This window comes from Xenopus tropicalis, chromosome 2 (assembly GCF_000004195.4).
Source record: "Xenopus tropicalis strain Nigerian chromosome 2, UCB_Xtro_10.0, whole genome shotgun sequence".
NCBI lineage: Eukaryota > Metazoa > Chordata > Amphibia > Anura > Pipidae > Xenopus > Xenopus tropicalis.
In genome coordinates, this window is record NC_030678.2 from 81,548,643 (window position 1) to 81,565,903 (window position 17,261).

Below are 17,261 nucleotides of genomic sequence, written 5' to 3' on the forward strand. Positions count from 1 at the left end.
ACCTGCAACCCTTTACATACATGGACAAGAAGATGTTGGCAGCTGAAATTAACCCTTTGTTTGCGAAACTTGCTTTGGAAATTAATAAAAAAATGTTTTACTACGGCAAGCATATACTGATTTTTTTCTCAAAAAGTATAACTTATTTTACATGAAAATAAACCCTTTGAATAAAATTGATGCCTTTGTTTTTGGTTTGCACAGTAAAGACTAGCAAATCTGCATTTCAAAGTAAAGCAAAAGCAATTATAACAGTTCCAAAAACTGCCTTAAAATGACTCACTATTTGGCTTTTAGCTCTTCTCTCTCTGCTTCAGCGATGCCTCCCTCTTTCCTGTAGGAGATACTGTTCTTCTTTGGTGAAGGAGCAGCTGGCTGACTTCGGCAGGCGGCTCACTGTTTGCACCTTGCAGCGAGCAGCCAGCTGTGCAGAGTCCCACTGAGGAGAGTTTTACATGTGAGTATTTAGGATGGATAAACTCTCTTTAAGACAGAGGGGCGGTGAGTGGAAGGAGAGAAGGGGGAGAGACTAAGAGCGAATTCCAACCCTCAGATTACTTTTCAAGTGTATTTTCTTTTCAGCATTTCTTCTTTAAAATTTGTACAGAGGGGTGTGCTTTGATTGAAGGGGCGTGCAAAGAGAAAACAGTGATTGGGAAGACTTCCATGGCTGCACAGGGGTCAGGGATGGTAAGTAGCCCTTTATTTTAACACTTCTTCTGAAGGGAATTGCATTTAAAATACTGAATTTCATATTTATAGAGGGAGGGAGAGAGGTACACAGACAGATATCTGAACTTTAATATGTTGTCCTTTAGGGTTTTTACAGATTACAGTAAATTAAGTTTGTTGCACCTCCTGTTCTTTAGAACAAGAACATGTTCCTGACCTTCTAAATGTGAAATGTTTATGTATCAGAAGAGGACTATCCCACTCCAGTGCCCCCATGGTCTGAACTGAGATTCAAAATAGGCCCTGGCATTTCAACTACACAGAGGCCCAAACAGCCTCATACCAGCCCACTAATTAGTGACTGTCTATGGCATCCTACAGCACCCTCTCTAGCATTGCTAGAATCCATAGATTGTCAGCCTGGGCCTGCCCCCCCCCACAATTTTCAATCTTCTTCTAGCTGACAAGTGGAGGGAAAATACAATAGTAAAATAAACTTGTTTTACTGTATGTCATTGCACATAGGTGTTTTCACCTGTGGTGGATTTTCATGCGTTTAAATGCAGAGCAGTGCAAGTGTTAATTGATTTCAGTCTGCCTCGTGGTTCTGTACCCTCAAGAGCAGACATAAAGGCTGAACATGGAAATATGCGGTCAGCATTTATGTCTGCCCTCATTTTTGCAGACCCACACAGCAGTATGAAATCAATTAACACCTACCCTATGGGTCTGTGCTTATAGGAGCAGATATAAATGCCGACCTTCACATCATAAACAGCATAAATGAATAAAAATATTTACCAAAGTAAATGCTAAAGTTGATATGGGGGGGGCCCACACCCTACCGCCCCAGGGGCCCTGCACCCCCCAAGTGCCCCTGCCGCCCGCGTCACCCGCTGTGCCCTCATAACCCCCTGCAGGGCCCCCTCCAGATGTCCTCCCCTAAGCGTGCATAAGTGAAACGCATCAGGAGAGGACACAGGCATCGGGTCTGGCCCGCCAGGGCCCCCCCGGGTTTTTTCCCACTGTCCCAGGGTCCAGTTCGACCCTGAATATACAGCCCAATACAGAGCAACATACCTAATGGATTTCATTGGTACAGTCCACCTTCTCTTGTTTACTTGGGCAAAGCTTATGTATGCTGTGCTGCCCTGGTATGCAGAATACTGTTGCACGTACACATCAAGTACCTTTCACACTGAACCACCTTAGAGTGGCTATATAGGGCCTATAAATACTGCCAACTAAACCTCAGACTCAGGTGGTATCTTACTGGCCCATGTATGAAGCCTTTCCAGTGACCTGCCCAACCAGAATCTGATTGAAAATCGACAGGTTAAAAAACCCCAGAGGGCTGCATTGGAGCATTGAAATGGTCCTCTTAAGACAGGTTGCAAAGAGTTGTTGGCCCCTGGGGCGGTAGGGTGTGCCCCCCCCCCCCCACCCATATCAACTTTAGCATTTACTTTGGTAAATATTTTTATTCATTTATGCTGTTTATGATGTGAAGTTCAGCATTTATATCTGCTCCTCTAAGTACAGACCCATAGGGTAGGTGTTAATTGATTTCATACTGCTGTGTGGGTCTGCAAAAATGAGGGGCCAGGGACAAATGATCGAATTAGCCTAAATTCACCTGATACCGCCCACCCATAGGTGGGGATACTGGGAGAAGATCCGCTCACTTGGCGACCTCGCCAAGTGAGTGGATCTTAACGTGTATGGCCACCTTAAGGCATGGTTCTATATTGCAATGCTTTAAGTATTATTAAAACATTTAAGCATTAAAGCACATAGGTTTGTTTTGACACTGATATGGACTTACGGTAGCTTAGTTAACATCAAGTAAAGGTACTGTCTCATTATTACAGAGAAAAACAAAATCATTTTTAGAAAGCTACAAGTATTTGCTTAACGTTGAAACTTTGGGAGACATAGATTGGGGAAATACCTTTCTGTAATTCTGGATTCTGAATTCTGGATAATGAATTTCTAGATAAGGGATCTTATATTGAAAAATTCCTATAGTCAATAGAAACATATTAGTACTACTTAAAATGAAGAACAGCATTATTACCCGTTACCAAAATAGCCCCTAAGTATCCCCCAGCTTAATGCTAATTACCCTGACCAGCATTCCGACCAGGCTTACTTTGCCTGAGCCAGAAAGCTGGTTTTGTCACTCACACCAGGGTGAGGGGCAACACGAAATTTCCTTAGGTAGGAGTACAATTTAAATTTGTACTCTAGTCTATGGATTTATTAAAACACCCTCAACACAAGGAGAGTACTCTTTCCATATTACTCCTTCAGACACTGGAGGGGTGTCTAAGCTTCTGGCAGTTTAGGGGTAATTTTGTGAATAAGTAAGATTGTCGTTCTTCATTACAAGTAATATTGACACATTTCTATAAATTTAGATAAGTACAAGTAAAGACAACAATAATGACCATTCCAAATTCCAAAATTCCAGTATAATACGAACTTGGAATGATTTTATACTCATTACATTATCAAAGGTACAAGTTGGTTAAGGACTTGAAGACCAAAAAAATGAATCTAACCTTCAACATTTGTTTCAGTTTGCCTCCTGGGAGTCATGGTCTTGAAATATTTACAATGCTTATAATTTTAACCAGACTACATGTAGCATTCCCAAATTAAGTACTACATAACTACATTCAGAACTATTACATATTATGATATATTTGGACATGGTTAGCCCCACTAAAATGGATGTTCATATTAAAATAACTTTTAAATATGGCATAGACAAAAAAACTCAAGACAATCTGCAATTGGCCCTTACTTTTAATTGTGTGTGGTTATGTTCTAAAGCTCTCAGACTTGGCATTTAAACTGTTTTCTAGTTGCTTGGGGGTTAAAAAATGGTACATGAAGAAGATCATTTTTGAGAATAAAGATAAGAAATTAAAAACAAACATTAAAAACAGGTATAAAGATAAATAGCATTTTAGCTGAGGAAGAAAAGAGTAAGAATAGTAAGGCTGAAACATCTCATTTTGATTTACAGAGGTGTGTCAGTTCAGCAAACTAATCCAATTGTGGCTGAGCTAGGGGGGTTCAGTAGCTTTCCAGGAATGTGTTCAGATGCCAAGCCCCGATGGACTCTGGATGCTGCCATAGTATCACCCCCAGCAACTACCTGTACTCCCTACATACCAGAGTTTTGATCCACGGTAGTGGGCCTCCTAGAGCCTTTGGACATGTGGGAGCACCAGCCAACCCTCCTAGAATAGGCATCTGCTTCTGGTTTATATACAGTTCTTAACACTGAAAAGGTAAAAGCTTGTCCTTGGAATTAACCCAAGCCTATATTTGTTTCTTGTGTTGGTTGGGTCCAATTTTCTTTGATTGTATTGCCAAAATCATGAAAAATAATCTAGCAATAAATAATGTGTCACTATATGACACAATTGGCTTCCATGTTATAATAATATATATATATATATATATATATATATCAGGATTTATGTTTTAAGTTTTAACAAAATCTGTATTTCATGTACAAGACCCAAGATTTTGCATCCTAATAAACTCAGAAACCAGTGGATTTCTTTTTTTCATTTTAATGGACAAAGAACAAAGAATAAGGGCAAGTTCAGGTTGGATTTAAGGTCTTTTAGTTAGTCTACTTTGCTGTTTTTTAAAGATTTTGAATAATTCGTCTTTAAATTCTGGCCTTGGTCTTGGATTTATTTTACAGAATGCTTTGGACCTGGGGTTTTCCAGATAAGGGATCTTTGGGATTGGATTATTTTATTTAAATTATTTAAACATTAAATAACCCCAACACGATTGCCACCAATTTAAATTCATGCAGCTTAGTAACTGACAAGTACAAGGTAATATTGCATTATTGAAGAGAAAAAGGAAATCATTTTTAAAAATTAGGTTTATTAGGTTTAAATGGATTGTATGAGACATGGCCTTTCAATAATTTAGAACTTTCTTGATAGAGGATTTTTCAGATACAGATACCTGTATCTGGAATGCTGTCCATGCTGAAACTACATTTTTACTGCAGGTCTTTTTTTGTAACTAATGATTTTCCAATAACAAAAGAGCAAATTCATTTGTCAGTCTGGAGAAACAAAAAGTTAAGTTAAGAACATCCCCACTAAGCCACAAGTAGACTATTGCTGTAAATGAACACTGCAATCTATATTATGATTTTTTGTGTCAGTCTTCCCTTCAGTTTCACTCTCCAAGTCAAGGTTACCATACATGCATAGTCATGTAATAAATCACAAGGTTTGCTACAGGTCTAGTTCCCCATGGCAACCAATCGACAATTACTGCTCACTTATTTAAAAGCAGTCATCTGGTTGCTATTGGTAACCAGCCATACCACAAAGTTTGTATGTTTACATTTCCCTCTTATCCCGCCAGAAACTTGGTGAGTTTAGTTTAGCTTCACAGGGTCATACATTCTGCCATTATTTAAACCAGGCACCTGCAGTAGGCAGTCTGCAATACCTCTGCCCCATATAAGCAGTCTAGAGTTCCTGGTTTGGAGCTTTGTTATCCTTGAGTCTTTAGGTAGGTGTTATCTGCATTGTTATTAAACACACATTGGTGCAGGAAGGGCCAAAATCCAGAATCCCAATGTCATAGGTGTGAGAAGAAGAATGCCAGGTTTATCAATCAGATTCTAACAGCAGTCAGATTAACTATTGCCACTAAGTGGAAATATCTAGAAATCTATATTGTGGCAGAGATATAGAAACAAAACCTATGAGAGTATGACTGCATGAACTACAAACACAACTACACAATTTTTGGCGACTTGGTCCTTGTGGCAACTGCTACTAAGCACTGATTATTGGTCCTCTGTCTGCTAATGGGTGATCACCATAAGCCTAAACTCTATAGTTTTCTGGATTATCCTTGCACCTTGACAACCTTGACAGATGCATATATCTTGTAAAGAAAACCAGGCTGACACAACCCGGATTCTGCCTAAAATTAGCTTTTTATAAAGAACTCAATACATCCTATTCAAAGTACATTAAAGCTCTACATATTTCATGCCCCATCTGGGTGCTTAATCATAGGCTCCCATCTCGGCATTTAATCATGATACCTTGCCATGATATAATGGTATGTATAATTTACTCTTCCCTTTTCATTTATTCTCCCTATTTGCTTATTGTTAGACAATATTGCTAATCTGCAGTACTACAGTGCATACTCTATGAAAATGCCCAATAAAAAATATAAGTTACAAAATGGAATGTGGGCTTTATGCACTTAGTCTAGAAATGTGGCATAGTAACCTGATTTTGATCTGAAGTAATGGTCCCACTTATGTGCTTCAAAGTTTGGCCTCTTAGGAATACATAGAAACCGAAATACAAATCCATTATGAAACCTACCTAACTGCTAGATGATGCAAATGAAGGTTAAAAAAACCATCTGAATTAAAAATTCTTCCTGACTCAGATCAGTACCTGGATCAGCTTTGTTTAGTTTCATATTTCCAGCAAACTAAGTAAGAGCTAGGAGAGAAGTTGTCAAACACTGGATGGGTCATTCATTTCCCCCACAAAATGGTTAGTTCTTCTGGTTCTCTTTAGTTAAATCTGTTCTCCCAGTAATAGGACTGACATACATTATCTGGGAAACAGCATTTTTTTACTTGGTGGGGGAGAGACACCTCTTTAGTGGTGATGAGTGAATCAGTCCCATTTCACTTCGCTGAAAAATGTATGAATCTTCGAAAAGATTTGCAAAACGGCGAAAAATCTGGAAAACAGTAAAAATATCACACGTAAGAAAAAAATTGGCACGTGCGTAAAAAAAAACGATGCGTGCAACAATTTTTTTGGACGTGCATCTTCTTCTTTTTTTTAAATGTGTGACAATTTTTATTTTTTTTTGTACGTGTCGAAATTTGTTGCCATTTTGGGAAATAATCCCCTAATGGTGAAACGTGGAAATTCGCTGCAAATCCATGCCTGCCGAATTATTCCTATCTTAGTATACTTATACATTTTCAAATTTGAAATCTGTGGCAAAAAGCATATGAATATACTGAAAGCTTTTGTAGAAAGTGGATATTAATGGGGGAATGCAATAAAAATTGTAAACAGAAAAAAAATGTGCATAAATAAAAATAAAAATGAGCATTACTCAATGTAAAATTGTTCATTAGTCTGTCGGAAGCGGTCACTAAACAGCGTCCGCATTTGCAAAGCCCATATAAAATTTGCGCAAAGGCAAATTAGGGGCAAAAATTTTCATATTGTGAATGTTTTTACCATTACCGACTTTTATTAAATTCCCCCCTAAGTATAATAATATGTAGTTTGCAAGTAGTATTGTACCTGCACATATACCTGCCTCGTTTGACTTTATTTTGCCTTGCTTTTAGATCAATTATGAATAATTTCTAGAAAAGGCAACTGAAAATCTAACAGAAGCTTTAGGCTCAATTACATATTACAGTCGTATTACTCTATGAGTAATGATCTTTTATGGGATGTAGTAAAACCGACTTATAGCAATAAGCCAAATGTTTGCAGCATACACTTTAACCGTCAAATGTGTAATATACAGCTAAGATATATATTTAGTAAAAATATCCTTATATTAAAATGTATTCATCCCTTCTTAAGAAGAAGGCGGCAAGGGAACAGTGACTGCAACATATAATTCATCTGATTAGTTACACATCTAAAAACTAAAATGAATATGGTGATTTAAAATCCAGAGTTCAGTTTGGAATTAGGAATCTTTAAATAAGGAATTTCTAGGTATTGCATTCATTTTTCGCCAGTCTGTCAAAGGCAACATCATTTGCATTCGGATTACAAATTTCCTTCGTACAGTATGTACAGTACTAAAAAGACAAGTAGCTGCAGTATAATGTTAAGTGAATTACCGTATATACTCGAGTATAAGCCGAGTTTTTTAGCACAAAAAATGTGCTAAAAAAGTAACCCTCGGCTTATACTCGGGTATACCTCCCATCAACCTCCCTCCACTTGTGTCCGACTTTCGTCTTGGCGATGTAACGCGCTCGCACCCACCCACCCCTTCCCCGTGCACGGACGTGTGTCACCGCCGCACTCACCGCCATCGACAGGGCAGGGGCGGCGCTCCCAGTGGTGAAAGTGTGTGCTTGTGTGGCCTGCAGCGATAGTCCCAGGCTCAGCAGCAGACGTGTTGCCGGTGCTACTGGAGGCGCAGCGTCTGTGAGAGGAAACCGTGGCACGCACTCACTGCCGTCGACGGGGGCGCTCCGAGTGTCGAAAGCGTGTACCTGTATGGGCTGCTGTCCCAGGCACAGCAGCAGCACACATGTTCCTGGCGCTACTGGAGGTGCAGCGCCTGTGAGAGGAACACGTGTCTTTAACAAAAACAATATGAGACCAAACAGGAAACAGCACGGCCGGGCAGTCTGGCACCTGGGTAACCTTTCCGTAATCCATTTGTCTTACCGCCCACTATTCGCATGATGCCACTGAAAAGGTATCCCTTTAAATGTTTAAACCCGTTTCTGCCTTTGCAGAAATGTAATGACTTTTAAGATGTGCAGCAAGGAAATATACTGTACAGGTAGTTTCTTGTTTGCACAATAAGTATATAATTCTAGGGATGCTAAATCAAAGGTAAGATAACAGGCTTTCACAGTCTCACACAGCCCAATAATAATATAATATAATTTGTGGGCAGAAGTCGATGTCGCACACATTAAAAGTGTAGCAACAAGCCTGTTTAAGTTTAGATAATGCATTTTAATTAAATGCATTTTAAAAGCGCCTGTGAGAGGCTGGGTGAATGGAGACAAAACAATATGAGGCCAAACAGGAAACAGCACGGCCAGGCAGTCTGGCACCTGGGTAACCTTCCATGCCATCCTATCACGTAGCCAGCCAGCCAACACACATGCCCCTCCTCCTTACCCACAGACGCATGCGTGAAGGCCATTCATGAATATGTGCAAGAAAAAGCCGGAGCAATAGAGAGAGCCTACAGTGCAGTAATTGGTACAATAAATTATTATTTACAAAAATTAAATTTGTATTAAGTCCAGCATCAAGAATTATTTTGCCCTTGTAACTACTATTGTAGTACTGTGGTGGGACTTGTACACTGGTGTCCAAGTACTTGATAATTAGTATGGCAGCTTCCTTAGCCTTCCCAAACTTGCTTTTGTCTGCTGCTGTAGCATTTTTCTTTCCCTAAAGTTATCTATTTATTTATCTGTTATTTATTTGATTAGTGAAACTTAGCAGTAGCGGTTGCATTTCCCACCCTAGGCTTATACTCGAGTCAATACGTTTTTCCAGTTTTCTTAGGTAAAATTAGGTACCTCGGCTTATACTCGGATCGGCTTATACTCGAGTATATACGGTAGATGTTAAGAACATATTGAACATGTCATTGAAACAATGGACATTTTGAACAAATTGTAGCTAGCATTAATGCAGAGCGTTTGGTACATGGTACATAGGAATGGACTAACAAAAAAAGGGATGATCTTGTTTTCTTGAAAAAGAAAGTCAATCCATGGTTTAATGATCCACTCCATACACCCAAACTGACAACGCTGTGTTGTGATTGGCATTCTGATCTTAAAGGAGAAGCAAAAGTAAAAACTAAATACACTTTATCAGAAAGGTCCATGTAAATACAGTCATAAGCACTCACAGAAAAGCTGCACTGAGTTCTCTATCAAAACAAAAACACGATTTCTTGTCTCCTTTTTTGTAAACATGTTCTTAGGGGATCTAACATCCTCTCTCAGAAAAATCCTTCATTCCCTGGGCCAGAGCAGTTCTCTCCTCTCTCCCCTCTCCTGCTCCCCCCCTCCCATAAGAATTTATAATATTTCACTCCACCTCCCATAAGAATGTGTGATCAGAGCTACCAAGGCCTAGAACTGCAGCAGGAAGCTACGAAGACCAAGCTAAAATGGCAGCTGCTATCTTAAAAATATGGAGGGAGCTTCTAGGGCGCTTTATTCAGGTATGGCAAAGCTTTCTGCAAAATAAATATAGTGTTCTAGGAGACACTAATGTGGTGAATCTTTTGGCAGTAAAATGCCAAAATGACTTTCCTTCTCCTTTAAATAAGAAAAACACCCATCCCTCCTATAGGAATCTCATAATTTTTGAGGAATCTAAAGTTTTCATATTGTGTCAGAGTCTCCTTATTTTTGTCATGAAAAGACAGAAATAGCGGGATTCATACCACAAAGGAAAGTAACGGCTATTAGAATGAAACATTTTGGCCTGTCATAGTTTTTTTAACCCCCATTTTAAAGGCATGCTTTTAATATGATTGCCATTAAGTCGAAAATTGAATTCTATAGTTCAGGGTTGTACTTTTTATTAATTTATTTTACCAAACTTCTTAAAAAAATCACATTTTCTTCTATAAAATAAAACTGTGGAATACAGAAATGTAAAATAATAACTTAATATGGATTGTATTATACTAATCTGCAGTGACAGAATTGTACTGCAAAAGCCAGCAGCCTGTTGCTATGTGTAATACCAGTTTAGACTCAGAGGTCTTAAAATATAATTTTGTTTCTTTGTAAAATTTTTATTAGACCTCACCTTGAACATTAAGTCCAATTATGCTAAAAAGTTCACAAAAATGCAATGCTAAAGTGGAAAAATGTCAGTGGTGGTCTGCAGAATGAATAATGGGAAAGGAATATTCTACTTATGAAAAAAGAATGTTGAAACTGGATATTCAATGGAAAATAAATGTTTAAATGAAACAGGATAAGTATACACAAACATATTAAAAGGTCAATACAAATAGCTTTCTTGGGTCTATAGACTCACATGCATAAACAAAGAGAAATAATTAGTGTCTGGAAAAGAATAACTCCAAATTGCCCAAAATTTGGGATATACTAACTTTCCTGTGACTTGCTAGCTTATCTGCTTACAGATTTTAAAAATCTTTTCGCCATCTTGAAACTTGTTAGGGCATATTTTGAGTGTCTGTGACACCACACATGCACAGTGTAGATTCTACAGCGCTGATTATCAGTTCTAATGCCATATGGACTGGTTTCTGAGCTGCCATGTAAGATAAATCTGAATTAATTACTAATTAGCCTTGTATTGGGATTTTATATTTTAAATATATAGTATATTGTGAGTCTGTCCCAAAGCCCAGAGCATTGCAATGAATCAGCAGAAAAGAAAATGAGGCTACTGGGGGCATCTTTTGAGGCACAGATCTTCCCTGCTAAGGGGCTCTGGTGTACTTGGCACTCACGCTCAAGATGAGATTTAGCATTTTAAGATAAAGTCTTTGTATGTGTGTATGTATTTTTATTTATATAGTGCTACTTATGTACGCAGCTGTCGTGTTTTAGTCCTCCCTTAACAATTTCTTACAGAACTGATATAAAGGTGGGTTTTCACAAAGAGTGTAAAAAGAGTAAGAATCATAGAACTGCATTATATTTGCTATACAGGTATGGGATCCATTATCTGGAAACCCGTTATCCAGAAGGTTCCGAATTATGGAAAGGCCATCTCCCATAGACTCCATTTTAAAAAAATGATTCTAATTTTTAGAAATTATTTCTTTTTCCTCTCTGTAATAATAAAGCAGTACCTTGATCCCAACTAAGATATAATTAAGCCTTATTGGAGGCTAAACAATCCTACTGGGTTTATTTAATGTTTAAATGATTTTTTAGTAAACTTAAAGCATGGAGATCCAAATTACAGAAAGATCCCTTATCCGGAGGACCCCATGTCCCGAGCATTCTGGATAACAGATCCTATACCTGTACTAATGGTTAACAGTACTGCTAAGGGAATCTGTCAAAACTAACAAAGCGTTTGCCACCAAAAGAGTAATGGTAAATAACCCATAGCAATTTTGTTTCATCCGGACTTACAGACCCACCACACACCATCTTTATAAAAGTTTCAAAATTTTATTTTTCCAATTCCCATATATAAGACTGTCAGCTTAATGGCATAGTGCAGTTTGTTCAGCTTTTGACAAGTTTGTGCCTTGTAAAACACACTTCCTCAGAATTTTTTACAAAAATGGATTTATAAAAAAATGGAAATAGATATGGAAATAAATCACAGTAAATATGGGAAAGAACAGTGCATACAAAAACATATCTGGGCTAATCCAAAAAACATATCTGAGCTAATCCATTTTATTTTTAAGGCGTTTATAAAGAATATGCAAATAGGCGTAAGATATGAATAAAATTGATGTTTTGATGATTTATCTTTAAAATTGCCTTTAGATGTGGTTAGTGGGGATGTCTATAATGTTGTAAATGTTATGACTTATGTTTATACTCTGAGGAAGTGCCCTTTATGTGGCACGAAAAGCATCAGTCATTGAACAAACTATACTGTGCCATTAAGTGAGGGTGAGCTCCACACATTGCCAAAAACTCTGTGTACACTCATAGCAATACCTACTTTTATATCTGGATGAGCAGACACATAGGATGACATTTTGTTTACAGTTTACAGAAGCCCAAAAGCCACAGATTGTTCAATGTCTATGTGGACTTTATATTGGCCCAATTGCATTATTAAGATTGAATAATCTTATTACACTTTTCATTTCTCTGATTAAACTCTATATTATCAATTTTCCATCTCAAAAGTAATGTATTTGTTCCTCCCAATCAAAGGTTTCCAATCAAATCCAGTCAATTCTACAAGTTTAAAAGCCATGCCATATGGGTGTGAAATGAACTTGTTTGATATTTTTAGGAGAGGATTATCTAATGTGAAGTATAATTCACTAATACATTTCAGTGGTTATTATTTAAGGGGATCCAAATAGCTACCTTAAGGGCATAATTGCTGCAGATGTATGAACCCCAATTTCTTAAGCCTTTTAAATGCCAATACTATATAGGCGTAGAATCCATTTTAGGTAAATAGCCAATTGATGCATTCATATTTCCTGGAAATAAGTGTAATCTACACCACCTAATGGCTGCTCTACTGAACTGCGTTGTTGCGAGTCTAAGGGGCACATTTACTTACCCACGAATGGGCCGCATGCGTCCGATTGCGTTTTTTTCATAATGATCAGTATTTGGCGATTTTTTGGAAAATTATCGCGACTTTTTCGTTGCCATTCCGAATGTTGCGCAAAATCTGGCGATCTTTTCGTAGCGTTAAAACTTGCGCGAACAGTCGCGACTTTTTCGCAGCCATTCCGAAAGTTGAGCAAAATGTTGCGATTTTTTCATAGCGTTCGGATTCATTCAAGCTTCAGCATGGTGACTTTTCTTGGGCCAGGTTGGAGCTGCAGGGTGCCATTGAGTCCTATGGGAGGCTTCCAAAATCATGCTAAGTCTGAAAGTTTCGCCCGCCGCTTACGAGCGCTCAATACGAAAAAGTCGCGACAAGATACGAGCGAATCGTAATGGCTACGAAAAACTCGCGTTTTTTCGCGTAAATCGTATTGGTAACGAAAATGTCGCAACAATTTCCGAAAAGTCATAAAGGCGCCGAAAAAATCGCAAAAAATACAAAAAAGTCGCAAAATGTTCGTTTTCCAATCTGAATTTTTCCAATTCAGATTCGAATTCGTGTCTTAGTAAATCAGCCCCTAAGGGTCACCACTTGTTTGTTATAATGTCTTAAGAAACACAAATGCTATACAAAAATAGAAGAAAACAAAGATGCTTTTAATTAGTACTGTATTTCTTTAATAGAGTTACCATAATGCAAATTGTTAGTTTATTATGCTTGGAACGTATGCCTGATAAGTAGTGATGAGCAAATCCGTCCCATTTGTCCCATCACTGCAAAATGCATGAAACTACTGGAAAATTTGCGAAACAGCGAAAAATTCACGAAACGCGGGCGTCACGAAAACATTTTGTTGCACACAACTTTTTTTTGCCGCCTATTTTGACGCAGCCATCCCCATTTTGATGTGACTATGACTTTTTTATATGACCCCAACTTTTGACGCGTAACAAATTTTCACAGAAAAACATTGTGCCGATGATGGAATGCGAAAATTCGCTGCAAATCCATGCTCATCATTACAAATAAGTAAATAAATGATCAAAAATAGCAATTTTCAGTGTAAGATGTGATCACCATACTACTGCAAGACAGCATAATGCTGGGTTTAGGAAGAACACTGGCAGTTAGTACCGTAACTATTAGGTTCCTAATTTATGAGCAACAATAAAATACTTTTCACATTTTTGCAATTATAAGACCAGAGGGTTAACTATTAAATAGTACCCATTGTTCTTTAATTGTCAGCTTTAATTTGTAAGGGAATTCAGTCCGATTTCCTCCACAGACAGGTCTTGGCAGCCTTTGCGAGGAGTTGGCTCTTGTTCTCGTTGATTGAAACCTCTCCTGGGTACAAACTCACTAATCAAGAGAAATACGAGTCCAGCTCTACTGTTGGAATTCATGGCAGTCATAAAATAAAATGTCTAGGACGTAGCTGCACGTGCAGGAGGGCTGTGGGATCAAGCTGTCCATGTAGATTAATCCTTCACCATCTCATATTCATGTGGTCAGAAACTCCTAAGCCCATTGATGTTTCATCCAATGGTGAGAAGCCATATGGGCTCCTAACAAAGGTTTCAGAAATGTTATTATCATGACCGCACTGTTGTTTTAGTCATTTTGCAATGCCTCCACTGTAGGAAATTGTTTGTCCCCAAAGACCAGTGATTTTTTTTAAATGAGTCAAACTTCTGCAGGACTGCAGGTATTGAAGATATCCGCACACACACATCTGTCATTCTTTAATGTACTCTGTGTTAACCCCTGTATTCATTTTCAATGAGCAATCGGCAAGGCAGTTAATGACAGCTAATGACTCAATTAGTGTCTGCTACATCTGTTAGAGAACTTTGGCCTGTGTTCACTGCAGACCTGTGGCCGACTCTTCACTAGGAATGTATCCATCTTATCTCCTCCTTGGTCTGTTGCCTGCGAACTTTATCACAGTTAGGGAATATCTTTCATTCTGCTGCCAATGCTAAAAGAAGGGTATTTGTTGGACAAACAGTAGTGATTTAAATAATGTTATTTGGTTACATACTAACTGAAGTTTAAAAAAAGCACACACCCTTCAAGGTTAATTTTTCTTATAATTCCTTCCTTGAACATAAGTAACCTCTCCTTGTCAGGTGAAAATTTCCATCCATTCATCTTCACTCTTCTACTAAACATATTGGTAACAGAGCATTCTGTTTTTAAGTCCAAACTGCATTAATTTTGCTTTGAACTTTGGGTCTTCCGGCCTTCTTCACCAATGGGGATAAAGTGATGAGTGCAAAGAAATTGACTCAGCTGACCTTGTTTTTTCCCCTTCAATGCAGCGTGTTACCAGAATTGTGAAATAATTATTTTACTGAACAAAAACAACAACAAGCAGGAAAAAAGGCCCTTTTTGTAGATGCACTCTTATCACAGACTTATACTATCATGGCCCTCAACTGTAGGTGGTTTAAATGTAAAGGGTGCTCTGTAGCTGCTGGTATGTGAAAGGGAGAATGTACAGGGCTCCTTTATGCTTTTATATGCTGTGGCTTGTGTCTCGGTTACAGTAATAATCATCATAACTGGTGCATTGACCTTGTTTATGACTTAAAGATGGGATTGGATGATCTCTTGAACAAGTATAATATCATAGTATATATGGTTATATATGTGAGTGTATAGATAGGTCTGTATAAGTATGTGTACTGGGGTTCATTTGGAGGGGCTGACATTGATGGCTTTGGTTTTCAATCCAACTTACCATAACTATGCAACTATGTGAGTAAGAGAAGACATTGGTACAAACAACATATGTATAACACTTTGACACATGCAAACCTGCAGTTGGTGTTGACCTCAGCCTTGCATTGCATAGTAATAAGTCCCTTTACACATGCAAGCAAAAATGCTATTTGTTATATAAAAGCAGCAATTCAAAACTGCATGTGGAAAAAAAAGTAGCACACACATCATGGAACTGCAATGTGGATGGAAAAATTCACACAAATAGCTACAACTCCCTCCTCCTGAAACAGTTCAGTGCCTTCCATCGCATACCATCTTAATTCTGATTCAACAGTTCATAGTTATGCTCACAACTAGAGATAATATATGCATAGATTAAAATTAATTTGTAGGGAAAAGGGTGTGGTTGTGGCTGCCATGTCTCTCTATGAATGAAAAATGAGTTAACAGAGTCACTGCAGACCATAAACAAAATAGTCCCTTAGCAGCCCTAGAAAACAAAAAGCTAGTCAATGGTGTGGACTCCAAATTTTATATATGCCTTTGCCCAGATTAAAAATTTGGATTGCAGGAACATTGCACAATGTTTGCCCAGGAACAATAACACATAGCAACCAACAAGGTGCTTGCTTTTAAAAAGGTGAGTTGTTAGAACACCCTGTCCCAATTGTTGGTTTGGTGGGATCAGAGGAATGTGGCCAATTCTTTCCAACTTGCTTCGCCCTCTGGGACTCTGTACCCAAGCTCAGAAACCTAGTGGAATCACTGTTTTATAAATATGATGTGAGACTGGTCTGATCTAGAGGGGACTTCTACCCCACAATGTGATCCATCTTTTCCACTTGCTCATTTACTTACTCTTATTTATTCATACTGAAACATACCTATACTTCTTAATAGAGGGCACCTCTGACGTAGGCTCCATCGCAAATATATCAAAATAAACTAGTATATTCTGCATTAAAGTAGATACCTGGAACAACATAACAGTTTATATTCAATACAAAGATATCATCGCAATGTCTATGAAGATTTTCATTCATCCAGGTCATGGTATATCTAGTATAAATAAATTTGAAGCAACTGGACTTGTTTAGTAATCATTGAAGACGTTTCACTACTCATCCGAGCAGCTTCTTCAGTTCAACTGACTGGTATGGGAAGTCCTAGCATATATACTCTTCCACTAATCCAATCACAATGGCACTATGTAACTCTTCAGAAAGGTGACATCTGAAACTCACAGAGGTGTGAATGCTGTGGAGTTACTTTGAAAGGATTACCCAAGTAGTGAAACGTCTTCAATGATTACTAAACAAGTCCAGTTGCTTCAAATTTATTTATACTAGATATATCATCGCAATGCAGTTTCTTCCATTCATCAGCTTTGATATATGTTGTGATATATGATGCATGAAAGAGGCTGATTTGTGTAATCTCAGTCCTGACCATATATGTTGTGGTATGCTTGGAGATAAGCATTCATATCAGGCCAATATTAAAAAGCAAAGAGAAGCCTAATATTATTTTGGTAGTATTTTACAGTAAACCCTTAATCTGGACCAAATCCAGCTTTTTCTCATTAGCTATTAGGGTAGTTCAAGTGTGGCAGAAACACTGTTTAAATATTTCATTTATAACAGTGTAACCAGAACTATATACTGCACAATACAATGTACACTACCAGTCAATTACTTTTTTTAGACATCTAATTGAAGATAGTAAGGTGTCAGTGCCATATGTCACTTCCAAGAAACTGTGCTAGAAACATAGACAGAAGATAATCTTCAAGTAATTGTGCCCTAATATGTGGTGCCAAAAGCAGTGTGTCTGGCG

The 17,261-nt window shown here is 38.0% G+C and overlaps 1 protein-coding gene and 1 long non-coding RNA gene across 4 annotated transcripts in view; one reads left to right on the plus strand and one right to left on the minus strand.

The window, feature by feature from the left end:
* The window catches only part of col8a2 (collagen, type VIII, alpha 2), a 61,708-nt gene extending 61,148 nt beyond the window's left edge, over positions 1-560 (minus strand). Inside the window, exon 1 of the mRNA XM_002936225.5 lies at positions 284-560. The gene's annotated coding sequence lies outside the window, so the exon portion shown is untranslated. The remainder of the gene's footprint in view (positions 1-283) is intronic.
* The window catches only part of LOC116408847, a 41,528-nt gene continuing 24,631 nt past the window's right edge, over positions 365-17,261 (plus strand). The window contains exons 1-3 of one of the 3 annotated variants that reach the window (XR_004221310.1): positions 366-457; positions 608-690; positions 3,707-4,233. This is a non-coding gene — a long non-coding RNA (uncharacterized LOC116408847). Of the gene's footprint in view, positions 458-582; positions 691-3,706; positions 4,234-17,261 lie in introns of those variants that run through there. The other 2 variants (XR_004221309.1, XR_004221308.1) reach the window with 2 other exon arrangements.